The following is an 18,931-nucleotide window of genomic DNA, read 5'->3' as shown; positions in this document are numbered from 1 at the left end:
AGATATGTTCTGATGGTGGTGAGAGTGAAGCACGACTGTCTCCTTGGCGCAGCTGGCTAGCGCGATCGGCTGTTAACCGAAAGGTTGGAAGTTCGAGCCCACCCGGTGATGCTGGGGCGCTTTTTTTTCTCTGTGCTGATAGCTTTGAAGACAAGTTCTGATGGTGGTGAGAGTGGAGCAGGACTGTCTCCGTGGCGCAATTGGCTAGCGTGATCGGCTGTTAACCGGAAAGTTGGAGGTTCGAGTCCACCCGTTGGTGGTGCGGCGCTTTTTTTTCTTTGGGCTGATAGCTTTGAAGTATGTTCTAATGGTGGTAAGAGTGGAGCAGGACTGTCTCCGTGGCGCCATTGGCTAGCGCAATCGGCAGTTAACCGAAAGGTTGGAGTTTCGAGCCCACCCGGTGGTGGTGCGGCGCTTTTTTTTCTTTGGGCTGATAGCTTTGAAGATATGTTCTGATGGGGGTGAGCGTGAAGCAGGACTGTCTCCGTGGCGCAATTGGCTAGCGTGATCGGCTGTTAACCGGAAAGTTGGAGGTTCGAGCCCACCCGTTGGTGGTGCGGCGCTTTTTTTTCTTTGGGCTGATAGCTTTGAAGATATGTTCTAATGGTGGTAAGAGTGGAGCAGGACTGTCTCCGTGGCGCCATTGGCTAGCGCGATCGGCTGTTAACCGAAAGGTTGGAGTTTCGAGCCCTCCCTGGAGTGGTGTGTTGCTTTTTTCTTTGCGCTGATAGCTTTGAAGATATGTTCTGATGGTGGTGAGAGTGGAGCACGACTGTCTCCTTGGCGCAGTTGGCGAGCGCGATCGGCTGTTAACCGAAAGGTTGGAAGTTCGAGCCCACCCGGTGATGCTGGGGCGCTTTTTTTTCTTTGTGCTGATAGCTTTGAAGATATGTTCTGATGGTGGTGAGAGTGAAGCAGGACTGTCTCCGTGGCGCAATTGGCTAGCGTGATCGGCTGTTAACCGAAAGGTTGGAGTTTCGAGCCCTTCCGGGAGTGGTGTGTTGCTTTTTTCTTTGCGGTAATAGCATTGAAGATATGTTCTGATGGTGGTGAGAGTGGAGCAGGACTGTCTTCGTGGCGCAATTGGCTAGCGCGATCGACTGTTAAACGAAAGGTTGGAGGTTCGAGCCCACCCGTTGATGCTGGGGCGCTTTTTTTTCTTTGTGCTGATAGGTTTGAAGATAAGTTCTGATGGTGGGGAGAGTGGAACAGGACTGTCTCCGTGGCGCAATTGGCTAGCGTGATCGGCTGTTAACCGGAAAGTTGGAGGTTCGAGTCCACCCGTTGGTGGTGCGGCGCTTTTTTTTTCTTTGGGCTGATAGCTTTGACGATATGTTCTAATGGTGGTAAGAGTGGAGCAGGACTGTCTCCGTGGCGCCATTGGCTAGCGCGATTGGCAGTTAACCGAAAGGTTGGAGTTTCGAGCCCACCCGGTGGTGGTGCGGCGCTTTTTTTTCTTTGGGCTGATAGCTTTGAAGATATGTTATGATGGTGGTGAGAGTGAAGCAGGACTGTCTCCGTGGCGCAATTGGCTAGCGCGATTGGCAGTTAACCGAAAGGTTGGAGTTTCGAGCCCACCCGGTGGTGGTGCGGCGCTTTTTTTTCTTTGCGCTGATAGCTTTGAAGATATGTTCTGATGGTGGTGAGAGTGGAGCACGACTGTCTCCTTGGCGCAATTGGCTAGCGTGATCGGCTGTTAACTGAAAAGTTGGAGTTTCGAGCCCACGCGGTGGTGGTGCGGCGCTTTTTTTTCTTTGGGCTGATAGCTCTGAAGATATGTTCTGATGGTGGTGAGAGTGGAGCAGTACTGTCTCCGTGGCGCAATTGGCTAGCGCGATCGGCTGTTGACCGAAAGGTTGGAGTTTCGAGCCCTCCCGGGAGTGGTTTGTTGCTTTTTTCTTTGCGCTGATAGCTTTGAAGATATGTTCTGATGGTGGTGAGAAAGGAGCAAGACTGTCTCCGTGGCGCAATGGGCTAGCGCGATCGGCTGTTAACCGAAAGGTTGGAGGTTCGAGCCCACCTGGTGGTGGTGCAGCGCTTTTTTTTTCCTTGCGCTGATAGCTTTGAAGATATGTTCTGATGATGGTTAGAGTGGAGCAAGACTGCCTCCGTAGCGCAATGGGCTAGCGTGATCGGCTGTTAACCGAAAGGTTGGAGTTTCGAGCCCTCCCGGGAGTGGTGTGTTGCTTTTTTCTTTGCGCTGATAGCTTTGAAGATATGTTCTGATCGTGGTGAGAGTGGAGCAAGACTGTCTCCGTGGCGCAATGGGCTAGCGCGATCGGCTGTTAACCGAAAGGTTGGAGGTTCGAGCCCACCTGGTGGTGGTGCAGCGCTTTTTTTTTCCTTGCGCTGATAGCTTTGAAGATATGTTCTGATGGTGGTGAGAGTGAAGCAGGACTGTCTCCGTGGCGCAATTGGCTAGCGTGATCGGCTGTTAACCGAAAAGTTGGAGGTTCGAGCCCACCCGGTGGTGGTGCGGCGCTTTTTTTCTTTGGGCTGATAGCTTTGAAGATATGTTTTGATGGTGGTGAGAGTGGTGCAGGACTGTCTCCATGGCGCAATTGGCTAGCGCGATTGGCTGTTAATCAAAAGTTCGGAGGTTCGAGCCCACCTGGTGGTGGTATGGCGCTTTTTTTTCTTTGGGCTGAAGGCTTTGAAGACATGTTCTGATGGTGGTGAGAGTGTAGCAGTACTGTCTCCGTGGCGCAATTGGCTAGCGCGATCGGCTGTTGACCGAAAGGTTGGAGTTTCGAGCCCTCCCGGGAGTGGTGTGTTGCTTTTTTCTTTGCGCTGATAGCTTTGAAGATATGTTCTGATGGTGGTGAGAGTGGAGCAAGACTGTCTCCGTGGCGCAATGGGCTAGCGCGATCGGCTGTTAACCGATAGGTTCGAGGTTCGAGCCCACCCGGTGGTGGTGCGGCGCTTTTTTTTTCTGTGGGCTGATAGCTTTGAAGATATGTTCTGATGGTGGTGAGAGTGGAGCAGGACTGTCTTCGTGGCGCAATTGGCTAGCGTGATCGGCTGTTAACCGAAAAGTTGGAGGCTCGAGCCCACCCGGTGGTGGTGCGGCGCTTTTTTTTCTTTGGGCTGATAGCTTTGAAGATATGTTCTGATGGTGGTGAGAGTGGAGCAGGACTGTCTCCGTGGCGCAATTGTGTAGCGTGATCGGCTGTTAACCGGAATTTTGGAGATTCGAGCCCACCCGTTGGTGGTGCGGCGCTTTTTTTTTCTTTGGGCTGATAGCTTTGAAGATATGTTCTGATGGTGGTGAGAGTGAAGCAGGACTGTCTCCGTGGTGCAATTGGCTAGCGTGATCGGCTGTTAACCGAAAAGTTGGAGGTTCGAGCCCACACGGTGGTAGTGCGGCGCTTTTTTTCTTTGGGCTGATAGCTTTGAATATATGTTCTGATGGCGGTGAGAGTGGAGCAGGACTGTCTCCGTGGCGCGATTCGCTAGCGTGATCGGCTGTTAACCGAAAAGTTGGTAGTCTGAGCCCACCCGGTGGTGGTGCGGCGCTTTTTTTGTCTTTGGGCTGATAGCTTTGAAGATATGTTATGATGGTGGTGAGAGTGAAGCAGGACGGTTTCCGTGGCGCAATTGGCTAACGTGATCGGCTGTTAACCGAAAAGTTGGAGGTTCGAGCCCACCCGGTGGTGGTGCGGCGCTTTTTTTTCTGTGGGCTGATAGCTTTGAAGATATGTTCTGATGGTGGTGAGAGTGGAGCAGGACTGTCTCCGTGGCGCAATTGGCTAGCGTGATCGGCTGTTAACCGAAAAGTTGGAGGCTCGAGCCCACCCGGTGGTGGTGCGGCGCTTTTTTTCTTTGGGCTGATAGCTTTGAAGATATGTTCTGATGGTGGTGAGAGTGGAGCAGGACTGTCTCCGTGGCGCCATTGGCTAGCGCGATCGGCTGTTAACCGAAAGGTTGGAGTTTCGAGCCCTCCTGGAATGGTGTGTTGCTTTTTTCTTTGCGCTGATAACTTTGAAGATATGTTCTGATGGTGGTGAGAGTGGAGCACGACTGTCTCCTTGGCGCAGTTGGCTAGCGCGATCGGCTGTTAACCGAAAGGTTGGAAGTTCGAGCCCAACTGGTGATGCTGGGGCGCTTTTTTTTTCTTTGTGCTGATAGCTTTGAAGATATGTTCTGATGGTGGTGAGAGTGAAGCAGGACTGTCTCCGTGGCGCAATTGGCTAGCGTGATCGGCTGTTAACCGAAAAGTTGGAGGTTCGAGCCCATCCGGTGGTGGTGCGGCGCTTTTTTTTTTCTTTGGGCTGATAGCTTTGAAGATATGTTCTGATGGTGGTGAGAGTGGTGCAGGACTGTCTCCATGGCGCAATTGGCTAGCGCGATGGGTTGTTAATCAAAAGGTCGGAGGTTCGAGCCCACCCGGTGGTGGTATGGCGCTTTTTTTTCTTTGGGCTGATAGCTTTGAAGATATGTTCTGATGGTGGTGAGAGTGGGGCAGTACTGTCTCTGTGGCGCAATTGGCTAGCGCGATCGGCTGTTGACCGAAAGGTTGGAGTTTCGAGCCCTCCCGGGAGTGGTGTGTTGCTTTTTTCTTTGCGCTGATAGCTTTGAAGATATGTTCTTATGGTGGTGAGAGTGGAGCAAGACTGTCTCCGTGGCGCAATGGGCCAGCGTGATCGGCTGTTAACCGATAGGTTGGAGGTTCGAGCCCACCTGGTGGTGGTGCAGCGCTTTTTTTCCTTGCGCTGATAGCTTTGAAGATATGTTCTGATGATGGTGAGAGTGGAGCAAGACTGCCTCCGTAGCGCAATGGGCTAGCGCGATCGGCTGTTAACCGAAAGGTTGGAGTTTCGAGCCCTCCCGGGAGTGGTGTGTTGCTTTTTTCTTTGCGCTGATAGCTTTGAAGATATGTTCTGATGGTGGTGAGAGTGGAGCAAGACTGTCTCCGTGGCGCAACGGGCTAGCGCGATCGGCTGTTAACCGAAAGGTTGGAGGTTCGAGCCCACCTGGTGGTGGTGCAGCGCTTTTTTTCCTTGCGCTGATAGCTTTGAAGATATGTTCTGATGATGGTGAGAGTGGAGCAGGACTGTCTCCGTGGCGCAATTGGCTAGCGCGATCGGCTGTTAACCGAAAAGTTGGAGGTTCGAGCCTACCCGGTGGTTGCGCGGCGCTTTTTTTCTGTGGGCTGATAGCTTTGAAGATATGTTCTGATGGTGGTGAGAGTGGAGCAGGACTGTCTCCGTGGCGCAATAGGCTAGCGTGATTGGCTGTTAACCGAAAAGTTGGAGGTTTGAGCCCACCCGGTGGTGGTGTGTTGCTTTTTTCTTTGCGCTGATAGCTTTGAAGATATGTTCTGATGGTGGTGAGAGTGAAGCACGACTGTCTCCTTGGCGCAGCTGGCTAGCGCGATCGGCTGTTAACCGAAAGGTTGGAAGTTCGAGCCCACCCGGTGATGCTGGGGCGCTTTTTTTTCTCTGTGCTGATAGCTTTGAAGACAAGTTCTGATGGTGGTGAGAGTGGAGCAGGACTGTCTCCGTGGCGCAATTGGCTAGCGTGATCGGCTGTTAACCGGAAAGTTGGAGGTTCGAGTCCACCCGTTGGTGGTGCGGCGCTTTTTTTTCTTTGGGCTGATAGCTTTGAAGTATGTTCTAATGGTGGTAAGAGTGGAGCAGGACTGTCTCCGTGGCGCCATTGGCTAGCGCAATCGGCAGTTAACCGAAAGGTTGGAGTTTCGAGCCCACCCGGTGGTGGTGCGGCGCTTTTTTTTCTTTGGGCTGATAGCTTTGAAGATATGTTCTGATGGGGGTGAGCGTGAAGCAGGACTGTCTCCGTGGCGCAATTGGCTAGCGTGATCGGCTGTTAACCGGAAAGTTGGAGGTTCGAGCCCACCCGTTGGTGGTGCGGCGCTTTTTTTTCTTTGGGCTGATAGCTTTGAAGATATGTTCTAATGGTGGTAAGAGTGGAGCAGGACTGTCTCCGTGGCGCCATTGGCTAGCGCGATCGGCTGTTAACCGAAAGGTTGGAGTTTCGAGCCCTCCCTGGAGTGGTGTGTTGCTTTTTTCTTTGCGCTGATAGCTTTGAAGATATGTTCTGATGGTGGTGAGAGTGGAGCACGACTGTCTCCTTGGCGCAGTTGGCGAGCGCGATCGGCTGTTAACCGAAAGGTTGGAAGTTCGAGCCCACCCGGTGATGCTGGGGCGCTTTTTTTTCTTTGTGCTGATAGCTTTGAAGATATGTTCTGATGGTGGTGAGAGTGAAGCAGGACTGTCTCCGTGGCGCAATTGGCTAGCGTGATCGGCTGTTAACCGAAAGGTTGGAGTTTCGAGCCCTTCCGGGAGTGGTGTGTTGCTTTTTTCTTTGCGGTAATAGCATTGAAGATATGTTCTGATGGTGGTGAGAGTGGAGCAGGACTGTCTTCGTGGCGCAATTGGCTAGCGCGATCGACTGTTAAACGAAAGGTTGGAGGTTCGAGCCCACCCGTTGATGCTGGGGCGCTTTTTTTTCTTTGTGCTGATAGGTTTGAAGATAAGTTCTGATGGTGGGGAGAGTGGAACAGGACTGTCTCCGTGGCGCAATTGGCTAGCGTGATCGGCTGTTAACCGGAAAGTTGGAGGTTCGAGTCCACCCGTTGGTGGTGCGGCGCTTTTTTTTTCTTTGGGCTGATAGCTTTGACGATATGTTCTAATGGTGGTAAGAGTGGAGCAGGACTGTCTCCGTGGCGCCATTGGCTAGCGCGATTGGCAGTTAACCGAAAGGTTGGAGTTTCGAGCCCACCCGGTGGTGGTGCGGCGCTTTTTTTTCTTTGGGCTGATAGCTTTGAAGATATGTTATGATGGTGGTGAGAGTGAAGCAGGACTGTCTCCGTGGCGCAATTGGCTAGCGCGATTGGCAGTTAACCGAAAGGTTGGAGTTTCGAGCCCACCCGGTGGTGGTGCGGCGCTTTTTTTTCTTTGCGCTGATAGCTTTGAAGATATGTTCTGATGGTGGTGAGAGTGGAGCACGACTGTCTCCTTGGCGCAATTGGCTAGCGTGATCGGCTGTTAACTGAAAAGTTGGAGTTTCGAGCCCACGCGGTGGTGGTGCGGCGCTTTTTTTTCTTTGGGCTGATAGCTCTGAAGATATGTTCTGATGGTGGTGAGAGTGGAGCAGTACTGTCTCCGTGGCGCAATTGGCTAGCGCGATCGGCTGTTGACCGAAAGGTTGGAGTTTCGAGCCCTTCCGGGAGTGGTTTGTTGCTTTTTTCTTTGCGCTGATAGCTTTGAAGATATGTTCTGATGGTGGTGAGAAAGGAGCAAGACTGTCTCCGTGGCGCAATGGGCTAGCGCGATCGGCTGTTAACCGAAAGGTTGGAGGTTCGAGCCCACCTGGTGGTGGTGCAGCGCTTTTTTTTTCCTTGCGCTGATAGCTTTGAAGATATGTTCTGATGATGGTTAGAGTGGAGCAAGACTGCCTCCGTAGCGCAATGGGCTAGCATGATCGGCTGTTAACCGAAAGGTTGGAGTTTCGAGCCCTCCCGGGAGTGGTGTGTTGCTTTTTTCTTTGCGCTGATAGCTTTGAAGATATGTTCTGATCGTGGTGAGAGTGGAGCAAGACTGTCTCCGTGGCGCAATGGGCTAGCGCGATCGGCTGTTAACCGAAAGGTTGGAGGTTCGAGCCCACCTGGTGGTGGTGCAGCGCTTTTTTTTTCCTTGCGCTGATAGCTTTGAAGATATGTTCTGATGATGGTGAGAGTGGAGCAAGACTGTCTCCGTGGCGCAATTGGCTAGCGCGATCTGCTGTTAACCGAAAAGTTGGAGGTTCGAGCCTAAGCGGTGGTGGTGCGGCGCTTTTTTTTCTTTGGGCTGATAGCTTTGAAGATATGTTCTGATGGTGGTGAGAGTGGTGCAGGACTGTCTCCATGGCGCAATTGGCTAGCGCGATGGGCTGTTAATCAAAAGGTCGGAGGTTCGAGCCCACCTGGTGGTGGTATGGCGCTTTTTTTTCTTTGGGCTGAAGGCTTTGAAGACATGTTCTGATGGTGGTGAGAGTGTAGCAGTACTGTCTCCGTGGCGCAATTGGCTAGCGCGATCGGCTGTTGACCGAAAGGTTGGAGTTTCGAGCCCTCCCGGGAGTGGTGTGTTGCTTTTTTCTTTGCGCTGATAGCTTTGAAGATATGTTCTGATGGTGGTGAGAGTGGAGCAAGACTGTCTCCGTGGCGCAATGGGCTAGCGCGATCGGCTGTTAACCGATAGGTTGGAGGTTCGAGCCCACCCGGTGGTGGTGCGGCGCTTTTTTTTCTGTGGGCTGATAGCTTTGAAGATATGTTCTGATGGTGGTGAGAGTGGAGCAGGATTGTCTCCGTGGCGCAATTGGCTAGCGTGATCGGCTGTTAACCGAAAAGTTGGAGGCTGGAGCCCTCCCGGTGGTGGTGCGGCGCTTTTTTTTCTTTGGGCTGATAGCTTTGAAGATATGTTCTGATGGTGGCGAGAGTGGAGCAGGACTGTCTCCGTGGCGCAATTGGCTAGCGTGATCGGCTGTTAACCGGAAATTTGGAGATTCGAGCCCACCCGTTGGTGGTGCGGCGCTTTTTTTTTCTTTGGGCTGATAGCTTTGAAGATATGTTCTGATGGTGGTGAGAGTGAAGCAGGACTGTCTCCGTGGCGCAATTGGCTAGCGTGATCGGCTGTTAACCGAAAAGTTGGAGGTTCGAGCCCACACGGTGGTAGTGCGGCGCTTTTTTTCTTTGGGCTGATAGCTTTGAATATATGTTCTGATGGTGGTGAGAGTGGAGCAGGACTGTCTCCGTGGCGCGATTCGCTAGCGTGATCGGCTGTTAACCGAAAAGTTGGTAGTTTGAGCCCACCCGGTGGTGGTGCGGCGCTTTTTTTTCTTTGACTGATAGCTTTGAAGATATGTTCTGATGGTGGTGAGAGTGGAGCAGGACTGTCTCCGTGGCGCAATTGGCTAGCGTGATCGGCTGTTAACCGGAAATTTGGAATTCGAGCCCACCCGTTGGTGGTGCGGCGCTTTTTTTTCTTTGGGCTGATAGCTTTGAAGATATGTTCTAATGGTGGTAAGTGTGGAGCAGGACTGTCTCCGTGGCGCCATTGGCTAGCGCGATCGGCTGTTAACCGAAAGGTTGGAGTTTCGAGCCCTCCTGGAGTGGTGTGTTTCTTTTTTTTGCGCTGATAGCTTTGAAGATATGTTCTGATGGTGGTGAGAGTGGAGCACGACTGTCTCCTTGGCGCAGTTGGCTAGCGCGATCGGCTGTTAACCGAATGGTTGGAAGTTCGAGCCCAACCGGTGATGCTGGGGCGCTTTTTTTTCTTTGTGCTGATAGCTTTGAAGATATGTTCTGATGGTGGTGAGAGTGAAGCAGGACTGTCTCCGTGGCGCAATTGGCTAGCGTGATCGGCTATTAACCGAAAAGTTGGAGGTTCGAGCCCATCCGGTGGTGGTGCGGCGCTTTTTTTTCTTTGGGCTGATAGCTTTGAAGATATGTTCTGATGGTGGTGAGAGTGGTGCAGGACTGTCTCCATGGCGCAATTGGCTAGCGCGATGGGTTGTTAATCAAAAGGTCGGAGGTTCGAGCCCACCCGGTGGTGGTATGGCGCTTTTTTTTCTTTGGGCTGATAGCTTTGAAGATATGTTCTGATGGTGGTGAGAGTGGAGCAGTACTGTCTCTGTGGCACAATTGGCTAGCGCGATCGGCTGTTGACCGAAAGGTTGGAGTTTCGATCCCTCCCGGGAGTGGTGTGTTGCTTTTTTCTTTGCGCTGATAGCTTTGAAGATATGTTCTGATGGTGGTGAGAGTGGAGCAAGACTGTCTCCGTGGCGCAATGGGCTAGCGCGATCGGCTGTTAACCGAAAGGTTGGAGGTTCGAGCCCACCTGGTGGTGGTGCAGCGCTTTTTTTCCTTGCGCTGATAGCTTTGAAGATATGTTCTGATGATGGTGAGAGTGGAGCAAGACTGCCTCCGTAGCGCAATGGGCTAGCGCGATCGGCTGTTAACCGAAAGGTTGGAGTTTCGAGCCCTCCCGGGAGTGGTGTGTTGCTTTTTTCTTTGCGCTGATAGCTTTGAAGATATGTTCTGATGGTGGTGAGAGTGGAGCAAGACTGTCTCCGTGGCGCAATGGGCTAGCGCGATCGGCTGTTAACCGAAAGGTTGGAGGTTCGAGCTCACCTGGTGGTGGTGCAGCGCTTTTTTTTCCTTGCGCTGATAGCTTTGAAGATATGTTCTGATGATGGTGAGAGTGGAGCAGGACTGTCTCCGTGGCGCAATTGGCTAGCGCGATCAGCTGTTAACCGAAAAGTTAGAGGTTCGAGCCTACCCGGTGGTTGCGCGGCGCTTTTTTTCTGTGGGCTGATAGCTTTGAAGATATGTTCTGATGGTGGTGAGAGTGGAGTAGGACTGTCTCCCTGGCGCAATTGGCTAGCGTGATCGGCTGTTAACCGAAAAGTTGGAGGTTTGAGCCCACCCGGTGGTGGTGTGTTGCTTTTTTCTTTGCGCTGATAGCTTTGAAGATATGTTCTGATGGTGGTGAGAGTGGAGCACGACTGTCTCCTTGGCGCAGCTGGCTAGCGCGATCGGCTGTTAACCGAAAGGTTGGAAGTTCGAGCCCACCCGGTGATGCTGGGGCGCTTTTTTTTTCTTTGTGCTGATAGCTTTGAAGATAAGTTCTGATGGTGGTGAGAGTGGAGCAGGACTGTCTCCGTGGCGCAATTGGCTAGCGTGATCGGCTGTTAACCGGAAAGTTGGAGGTTCGAGTCCACCCGTTGGTGGTGCGGCGCTTTTTTTTTCTTTGGGCTGATAGCTTTGAAGATATGTTCTAATGGTGGTAAGAGTGGAGCAGGACTGTCTCCGTGGCGCCATTGGCTAGCGCAATCGGCAGTTAACCGAAAGGTTGGAGTTTCGAGCCCACCCGGTGGTGGTGCGGCGCTTTTTTTTCTTTGGGCTGATAGCTTTGAAGATATGTTCTCATGGGGGTGAGCGTGAAGCAGGACTGTCTCCGTGGCGCAATTGGCTAGCGTGATCGGCTGTTAACCGGAAAGTTGGAGGTTCGAGCCCACCCGTTGGTGGTGCGGCGCTTTTTTTTCTTTGGGCTGATAGCTTTGAAGATATGTTCTAATGGTGGTAAGAGTGGAGCAGGACTGTCTCCGTGGCGCCATTGGCTAGCGCGATCGGCTGTTAACCGAAAGGTTGGAGTTTCGAGCCCTCCCTGGAGTGGTGTGTTGCTTTTTTCTTTGCGCTGATAGCTTTGAAGATATGTTCTGATGGTGGTGAGAGTGGAGCACGACTGTCTCCTTGGCGCAGTTGGCTAGCGCGATCGGCTGTTAACCGAAAGGTTGGAAGTTCGAGCCCACCCGGTGATGCTGGGGCGCTTTTTTTTCTTTGTGCTGATAGCTTTGAAGATATGTTCTGATGGTGGTGAGAGTGAAGCAGGACTGTCTCCGTGGCGCAATTGGCTAGCGTGATCGGCTGTTAACCGAAAGGTTGGAGTTTCGAGCCCTTCCGGGAGTGGTGTGTTGCTTTTTTCTTTGCGGTAATAGCTTTGAAGATATGTTCTGATGGTGGTGAGAGTGGAGCAAGACTGCCTCCGTAGCGCAATGGGCTAGCGCGATCGGCTGTTAACCGAAAGGTTGGAGTTTCGAGCCCTCCCGGGAATGGTGTGTTGCTTTTTTCTTTGCGCTGATAGCTTGGAAGATATGTTCTGATGGTGGGGAGAGTGGAGCAAGACTGTCTCCGTGGCGCAATGGGCTAGCGCGATCGGCTTTTAACCGAAAGGTTGGAGGTTCGAGCCCACCTGGTGGTGGTGCAGCGCTTTTTTTTCCTTGCGCTGATAGCATTGAAGATATGTCCTGATGATGGTGAGAGTGGAGCAAGACTGTCTCCGTGGCGCAATTGGCTAGCGCGATCGGCTGTTAACCGAAAAGTTGGAGGTTCGAGCCTACCCGGTGGTTGCGCGGCGCTTTTTTCTGTGGGCTGATAGCTTTGAAGATATGTTCTGATGGTGGTGAGAGTGGAGCAGGACTGTCTCCATGGCGCAATTGGCTAGCGTGATCGGCTGTTGACCGAAAGGTTGGAGTTTCGAGCCCTCCCGGGAGTCGTGTGTTGCTTTTTTCTTTGCGCTGATAGCTTTGAAGATATGTTCTGATGGTGGTGAGAGTGGAGCAAGACTGTCTCCGTGGCGCAATTGGCTAGCGTGATCGGCTGTTAACCGGAAAGTTTGAGGTTCGAGTCCACCCGTTGGTGGTGCGGCGCTTTTTTTTTCTTTGGGCTGATAGCTTTGAAGATATGTTCTAATGGTGGTAAGAGTGGAGCAGGACTGTCTCCGTGGCGCCATTGGCTAGCGCGATCGGCAGTTAACCGAAAGGTTGGAGTTTCGAGCCCTCCCTGGAGTGGTGTGTTGCTTTTTTCTTTGGGCTGATAGCTTTGAAGATATGTTATGATGGTGGTGAGTGTGAAGCAGGACTGTCTCCGTGGCGCAATTGGCTAGCGTGATCGGCTGTTAACCGAAAAGTTGGAGGTTCGAGCCCACCCGGTGGTGCTGGGGCGCTTTTTTTTCTTTGTGCTGATAGATTTGAAGATATGTTCTGATGGTGGTGAGAGTGAAGCAGGACTGTCTCCGTGGCGCAATTGGCTAGCGTGATCGGCTGTTAACCGAAAAGTTGGAGGTTCGAGCCCACCCGGTGGTGGTGCGGCGCTTTTTTTCTTTGGGCTGATAGCTTTGAAGATATGTTTTGATGGTGGTGAGAGTGGTGCAGGACTGTCTCCATGGCGCAATTGGCTAGCGCGATGGGCTGTTAATCAAAAGGTCGGAGGTTCGAGCCCACCTGGTGGTGGTATGGCGCTTTTTTTTCTTTGGGCTGAAGGCTTTGAAGACATGTTCTGATGGTGGTGAGAGTGTAGCAGTACTGTCTCCGTGGCGCAATTGGCTAGCGCGATCGGCTGTTGACCGAAAGGTTGGAGTTTCGAGCCCTCCCGGGAGTGGTGTGTTGCTTTTTTCTTTGCGCTGATAGCTTTGAAGATATGTTCTGATGGTGGTGAGAGTGGAGCAAGACTGTCTCCGTGGCGCAATGGGCTAGCGCGATCGGCTGTTAACCGATAGGTTCGAGGTTCGAGCCCACCCGGTGGTGGTGTGGCGCTTTTTTTCTGTGGGCTGATAGCTTTGAAGATATGTTCTGATGGTGGTGAGAGTGGAGCAGGACTGTCTTCGTGGCGCAATTGGCTAGCGTGATCGGCTGTTAACCGAAAAGTTGGAGGCTCGAGCCCACCCGGTGGTGGTGCGGCGCTTTTTTTTCTTTGGGCTGATAGCTTTGAAGATATGTTCTGATGGTGGTGAGAGTGGAGCAGGACTGTCTCCGTGGCGCAATTGTGTAGCGTGATCGGCTGTTAACCGGAATTTTGGAGATTCGAGCCCACCCGTTGGTGGTGCGGCGCTTTTTTTTTCTTTGGGCTGATAGCTTTGAAGATATGTTCTGATGGTGGTGAGAGTGAAGCAGGACTGTCTCCGTGGCGCAATTGGCTAGCGTGATCGGCTGTTAACCGAAAAGTTGGAGGTTCGAGCCCACACGGTGGTAGTGCGGCGCTTTTTTTCTTTGGGCTGATAGCTTTGAATATATGTTCTGATGGTGGTGAGAGTGGAGCAGGACTGTCTCCGTGGCGCGATTCGCTAGCGTGATCGGCTGTTAACCGAAAAGTTGGTAGTCTGAGCCCACCCGGTGGTGGTGCGGCGCTTTTTTTGTCTTTGGGCTGATAGCTTTGAAGATATGTTATGATGGTGGTGAGAGTGAAGCAGGACGGTTTCCGTGGCGCAATTGGCTAACGTGATCGGCTGTTAACCGAAAAGTTGGAGGTTCGAGCCCACCCGGTGGTGGTGCGGCGCTTTTTTTTTCTTTGGGCTGATAGCTTTGAAGATATGTTCTGATGGTGGTGAGAGTGAAGCAGGACTGTCTCCGTGGCGCAACTGGCTAGCGTGATCGGCTGTTAACCGAAAAGTTGGAGGTTCGAGCCCACACGGTGGTAGTGCGGCGCTTTTTTTCTTTGGGCTGATAGCTTTGAATATATGTTCTGATGGCGGTGAGAGTGGAGCAGGACTGTCTCCGTGGCGCGATTCGCTAGCGTGATCGGCTGTTAACCGAAAAGTTGGTAGTCTGAGCCCACCCGGTGGTGGTGCGGCGCTTTTTTTGTCTTTGGGCTGATAGCTTTGAAGATATGTTATGATGGTGGTGAGAGTGAAGCAGGACGGTTTCCGTGGCGCAATTGGCTAACGTGATCGGCTGTTAACCGAAAAGTTGGAGGTTCGAGCCCACCCGGTGGTGGTGCGGCGCTTTTTTTTCTGTGGGCTGATAGCTTTGAAGATATGTTCTGATGGTGGTGAGAGTGGAGCAGGACTGTCTCCGTGGCGCAATTGGCTAGCGTGATCGGCTGTTAACCGAAAAGTTGGAGGCTCGAGCCCACCCGGTGGTGGTGCGGCGCTTTTTTTCTTTGGGCTGATAGCTTTGAAGATATGTTCTGATGGTGGTGAGAGTGAAGCAGGACTGTCTCCGTGGCGCAATTGGCTAGCGTGATCGGCTGTTAACCGGAAATTTGGAGATTCGAGCCCACCCGTTGGTGGTGCGGCGCTTTTTTTTCTTTGGGCTGATAGCTTTGAAGATATGTTCTAATGGTGGTAAGAGTGGAGCAGGACTGTCTCCGTGGCGCCATTGGCTAGCGCGATCGGCTGTTAACCGAAAGGTTGGAGTTTCGAGCCCTCCCTGGAGTGGTGTGTTGCTTTTTTCTTTGCGCTGATAGCTTTGAAGATATGTTCTGATGGTGGTGAGAGTGGAGCACGACTGTCTCCTTGGCGCAGTTGGCTAGCGCGATCAGCTGTTAACCGAAAGGTTGGAAGTTCGAGCCCACCCGGTGATGCTGGGGCGCTTTTTTTTCTTTGTGCTGATAGCTTTGAAGATATGTTCTGATGGTGGTGAGAGTGAAGCAGGACTGTCTCCGTGGCGCAATTGGCTAGCGTGATCGGCTGTTAACCGAAAGGTTGGAGTTTCGAGCCCTTCCGGGAGTGGTGTGTTGCTTTTTTCTTTGCGGTAATAGCTTTGAAGATATGTTCTGATGGTGGTGAGAGTGGAGCAAGACTGCCTCCGTAGCGCAATGGGCTAGCGCGATCGGCTGTTAACCGAAAGGTTGGAGTTTCGAGCCCTCCCGGGAATGGTGTGTTGCTTTTTTCTTTGCGCTGATAGCTTGGAAGATATGTTCTGATGGTGGGGAGAGTGGAGCAAGACTGTCTCCGTGGCGCAATGGGCTAGCGCGATCGGCTTTTAACCGAAAGGTTGGAGGTTCGAGCCCACCTGGTGGTGGTGCAGCGCTTTTTTTTCCTTGCGCTGATAGCATTGAAGATATGTCCTGATGATGGTGAGAGTGGAGCAAGACTGTCTCCGTGGCGCAATTGGCTAGCGCGATCGGCTGTTAACCGAAAAGTTGGAGGTTCGAGCCTACCCGGTGGTTGCGCGGCGCTTTTTTCTGTGGGCTGATAGCTTTGAAGATATGTTCTGATGGTGGTGAGAGTGGAGCAGGACTGTCTCCATGGCGCAATTGGCTAGCGTGATCGGCTGTTGACCGAAAGGTTGGAGTTTCGAGCCCTCCCGGGAGTCGTGTGTTGCTTTTTTCTTTGCGCTGATAGCTTTGAAGATATGTTCTGATGGTGGTGAGAGTGGAGCAAGACTGTCTCCGTGGCGCAATGGGCTAGCGCGATCGGCTGTTAACCGAAAGGTTGGAGGTTCGAGCCCACCTGGTGGTGGTGCAGCGCTTTTTTTCCTTGCGCTGATAGCTTTGAAGATATGTTCTGATGATGGTGAGAGTGGAGCAAGACTGCCTCCGTAGCGCAATGGGCTAGCGCGATCGGCTGTTAACCGAAAGGTTGGAGTTTCGAGCCCTCCCGGGAGTGGTGTGTTGCTTTTTTCTTTGCGGTAATAGCTTTGAAGATATTTTCTGATGGTGGTGAGAGTGGAGCAGGACTGTCTCCATGGCCCAATTGGCTAGCGTGATCGGCTGTTAACCGGAAAGTTGGAGGTTCGAGCCCACCCGTTGGTGGTGCGGCGCTTTTTGTTCTTTGGGCTGATCGCTTTGAAGATATGTTCTATTGGTGGTAAGTGTGGCGCAGGACTGTCTCCGTGGCGCCATTGGCTAGCGCGATCGGCTGTTAACCGAAAGGTTGGAGTTTCGAGCCCTCCCTGGAGTGGTGTGTTGCTTTTTTCTTTGCGCTGATAACTTTGAAGATATGTTCTGATGGTGGTGAGAGTGGAGCAAGACTGTCTCCGTGGCGCCATTGGCTAGCGCGATCGGCAGTTAACCGAAAGGTTGGAGTTTCGAGCCCTCCCTGGAGTGGTGTGTTGCTTTTTTCTTTGGGCTGATAGCTTTGAAGATATGTTATGATGGTGGTGAGAGTGAAGCAGGACTGTCTCCGTGGCGCAATTGGCTAGCGTGATCGGCTGTTAACCGAAAAGTTGGAGGTTCGAGCCCACCCGGTGGTGCTGGGGCGCTTTTTTTTCTTTGTGCTGATAGATTTGAAGATATGTTCTGATGGTGGTGAGAGTGAAGCAGGACTGTCTCCGTGGCGCAATTGGCTAGCGTGATCGGCTGTTAACCGAAAAGTTGGAGGTTCGAGCCCACCCGTTGGTGGTGCGGCGCTTTTTTTCTTTGGGCTGATAGCTTTGAAGATATGTTTTGATGGTGGTGAGAGTGGTGCAGGACTGTCTCCGTGGCGCAATTGGCTAGCGTGATCGGCTGTTAACCGAAAAGTTGGAGGTTCGAGCCCACTCGGTGGTAGTGCGGCGCTTTTTTTCTTTGGGCTGATAGCTTTGAATATATGTTCTGATGGCGGTGAGAGTGGAGCAGGACTGTCTCCGTGGCGCGATTCGCTAGCGTGATCGGCTGTTAACCGAAAAGTTGGTAGTCTGAGCCCACCCGGTGGTGGTGCGGCGCTTTTTTTGTCTTTGGGCTGATAGCTTTGAAGATATGTTATGATGGTGGTGAGAGTGAAGCAGGACGGTTTCCGTGGCGCAATTGGCTAACGTGATCGGCTGTTAACCGAAAAGTTGGAGGTTCGAGCCCACCCGGTGGTGGTGCGGCGCTTTTTTTTCTGTGGGCTGATAGCTTTGAAGATATGTTCTGATGGTGGTGAGAGTGGAGCAGGACTGTCTCCGTGGCGCAATTGGCTAGCGTGATCGGCTGTTAATCAAAAAGTCGGAGGTTCGAGCCCACCTGGTGGTGGTATGGCGCTTTTTTTTCTTTGGGCTGAAGGCTTTGAAGACATGTTCTGATGGTGGTGAGAGTGTAGCAGTACTGTCTCCGTGGCGCAATTGGCTAGCGCGATCGGCTGTTGACCGAAAGGTTGGAGTTTCGAGCCCTCCCGGGAGTGGTGTGTTGCTTTTTTCTTTGCGCTGATAGCTTTGAAGATATGTTCTGATGGTGGTGAGAGTGGAGCAAGACTGTCTCCGTGGCGCAATGGGCTAGCGCGATCGGCTGTTAACCGATAGGTTCGAGGTTCGAGCCCACCCGGTGGTGGTGCGGCGCTTTTTTTTCTGTGGGCTGATAGCTTTGAAGATATGTTCTGATGGTGGTGAGAGTGGAGCAGGACTGTCTTCGTGGCGCAATTGGCTAGCGTGATCGGCTGTTAACCGAAAAGTTGGAGGCTCGAGCCCACCCGGTGGTGGTGCGGCGCTTTTTTTTCCTTGGGCTGATAGCTTTGAAGATATGTTCTGATGGTGGTGAGAGTGGAGCAGGACTGTCTCCGTGGCGCAATTGTGTAGCGTGATCGGCTGTTAACCGGAATTTTGGAGATTCGAGCCCACCCGTTGGTGGTGCGGCGCTTTTTTTTCTTTGGGCTGATAGCTTTGAAGATATGTTCTGATGGTGGTGAGAGTGAAGCAGGACTGTCTCCGTGGCGCAATTGGCTAGCGTGATCGGCTGTTAACCGAAAAGTTGGAGGTTCGAGCCCACACGGTGGTAGTGCGGCGCTTTTTTTCTTTGGGCTGATAGCTTTGAATATATGTTCTGATGGTGGTGAGAGTGGAGCAGGACTGTCTCCGTGGCGCGATTCGCTAGCGTGATCGGCTGTTAACCGAAAAGTTGGTAGTCTGAGCCCACCCGGTGGTGGTGCGGCGCTTTTTTTGTCTTTGGGCTGATAGCTTTGAAGATATGTTATGATGGTGGTGAGAGTGAAGCAGGACGGTTTCCGTGGCGCAATTGGCTAACGTGATCGGCTGTTAACCGAAAAGTTGGAGGTTCGAGCCCACCCGGTGGTGGTGCGGCGCTTTTTTTTTCTTTGGGCTGATAGCTTTGAAGATATGTTCTGATGGTGGTGAGAGTGAAGCAGGACTGTCTCCGTGGCGCCATTGGCTAGCGTGATCGGCTGTTAACCGAAAAGTTGGAGGTTCGAGCCCACACGGTGGTAGTGCGGCGCTTTTTTTCTTTGGGCTGATAGCTTTGAATATATGTTCTGATGGCGGTGAGAGTGGAGCAGGACTGTCTCCGTGGCGCGATTCGCTAGCGTGATCGGCTGTTAACCGAAAAGTTGGTAGTCTGAGCCCACCCGGTGGTGGTGCGGCGCTTTTTTTGTCTTTGGGCTGATAGCTTTGAAGATATGTTATGATGGTGGTGAGAGTGAAGCAGGACGGTTTCCGTGGCGCAATTGGCTAACGTGATCGGCTGTTAACCGAAAAGTTGGAGGTTCGAGCCCACCCGGTGGTGGTGCGGCGCTTTTTTTTCTGTGGGCTGATAGCTTTGAAGATATGTTCTAATGGTGGTGAGAGTGGAGCAGGACTGTCTCCGTGGCGCAATTGGCTAGCGTGATCGGCAGTTAACCGAAAAGTTGGAGGCTCGAGCCCACCCGGTGGTGGTGCGGCGCTTTTTTTCTTTGGGCTGATAGCTTTGAAGATATGTTCTGATGGTGGTGAGAGTGGAGCAGGACTGTCTCCGTGGCGCAATTGGCTA

This window comes from Rhipicephalus microplus, chromosome 3, assembly GCF_043290135.1.
Source record: "Rhipicephalus microplus isolate Deutch F79 chromosome 3, USDA_Rmic, whole genome shotgun sequence".
Taxonomy (NCBI): Eukaryota; Metazoa; Arthropoda; class Arachnida; order Ixodida; family Ixodidae; genus Rhipicephalus; species Rhipicephalus microplus.
The sequence above is the reverse complement of the archived record's forward strand: the minus strand, read 5'-3'. Positions refer to the sequence as shown.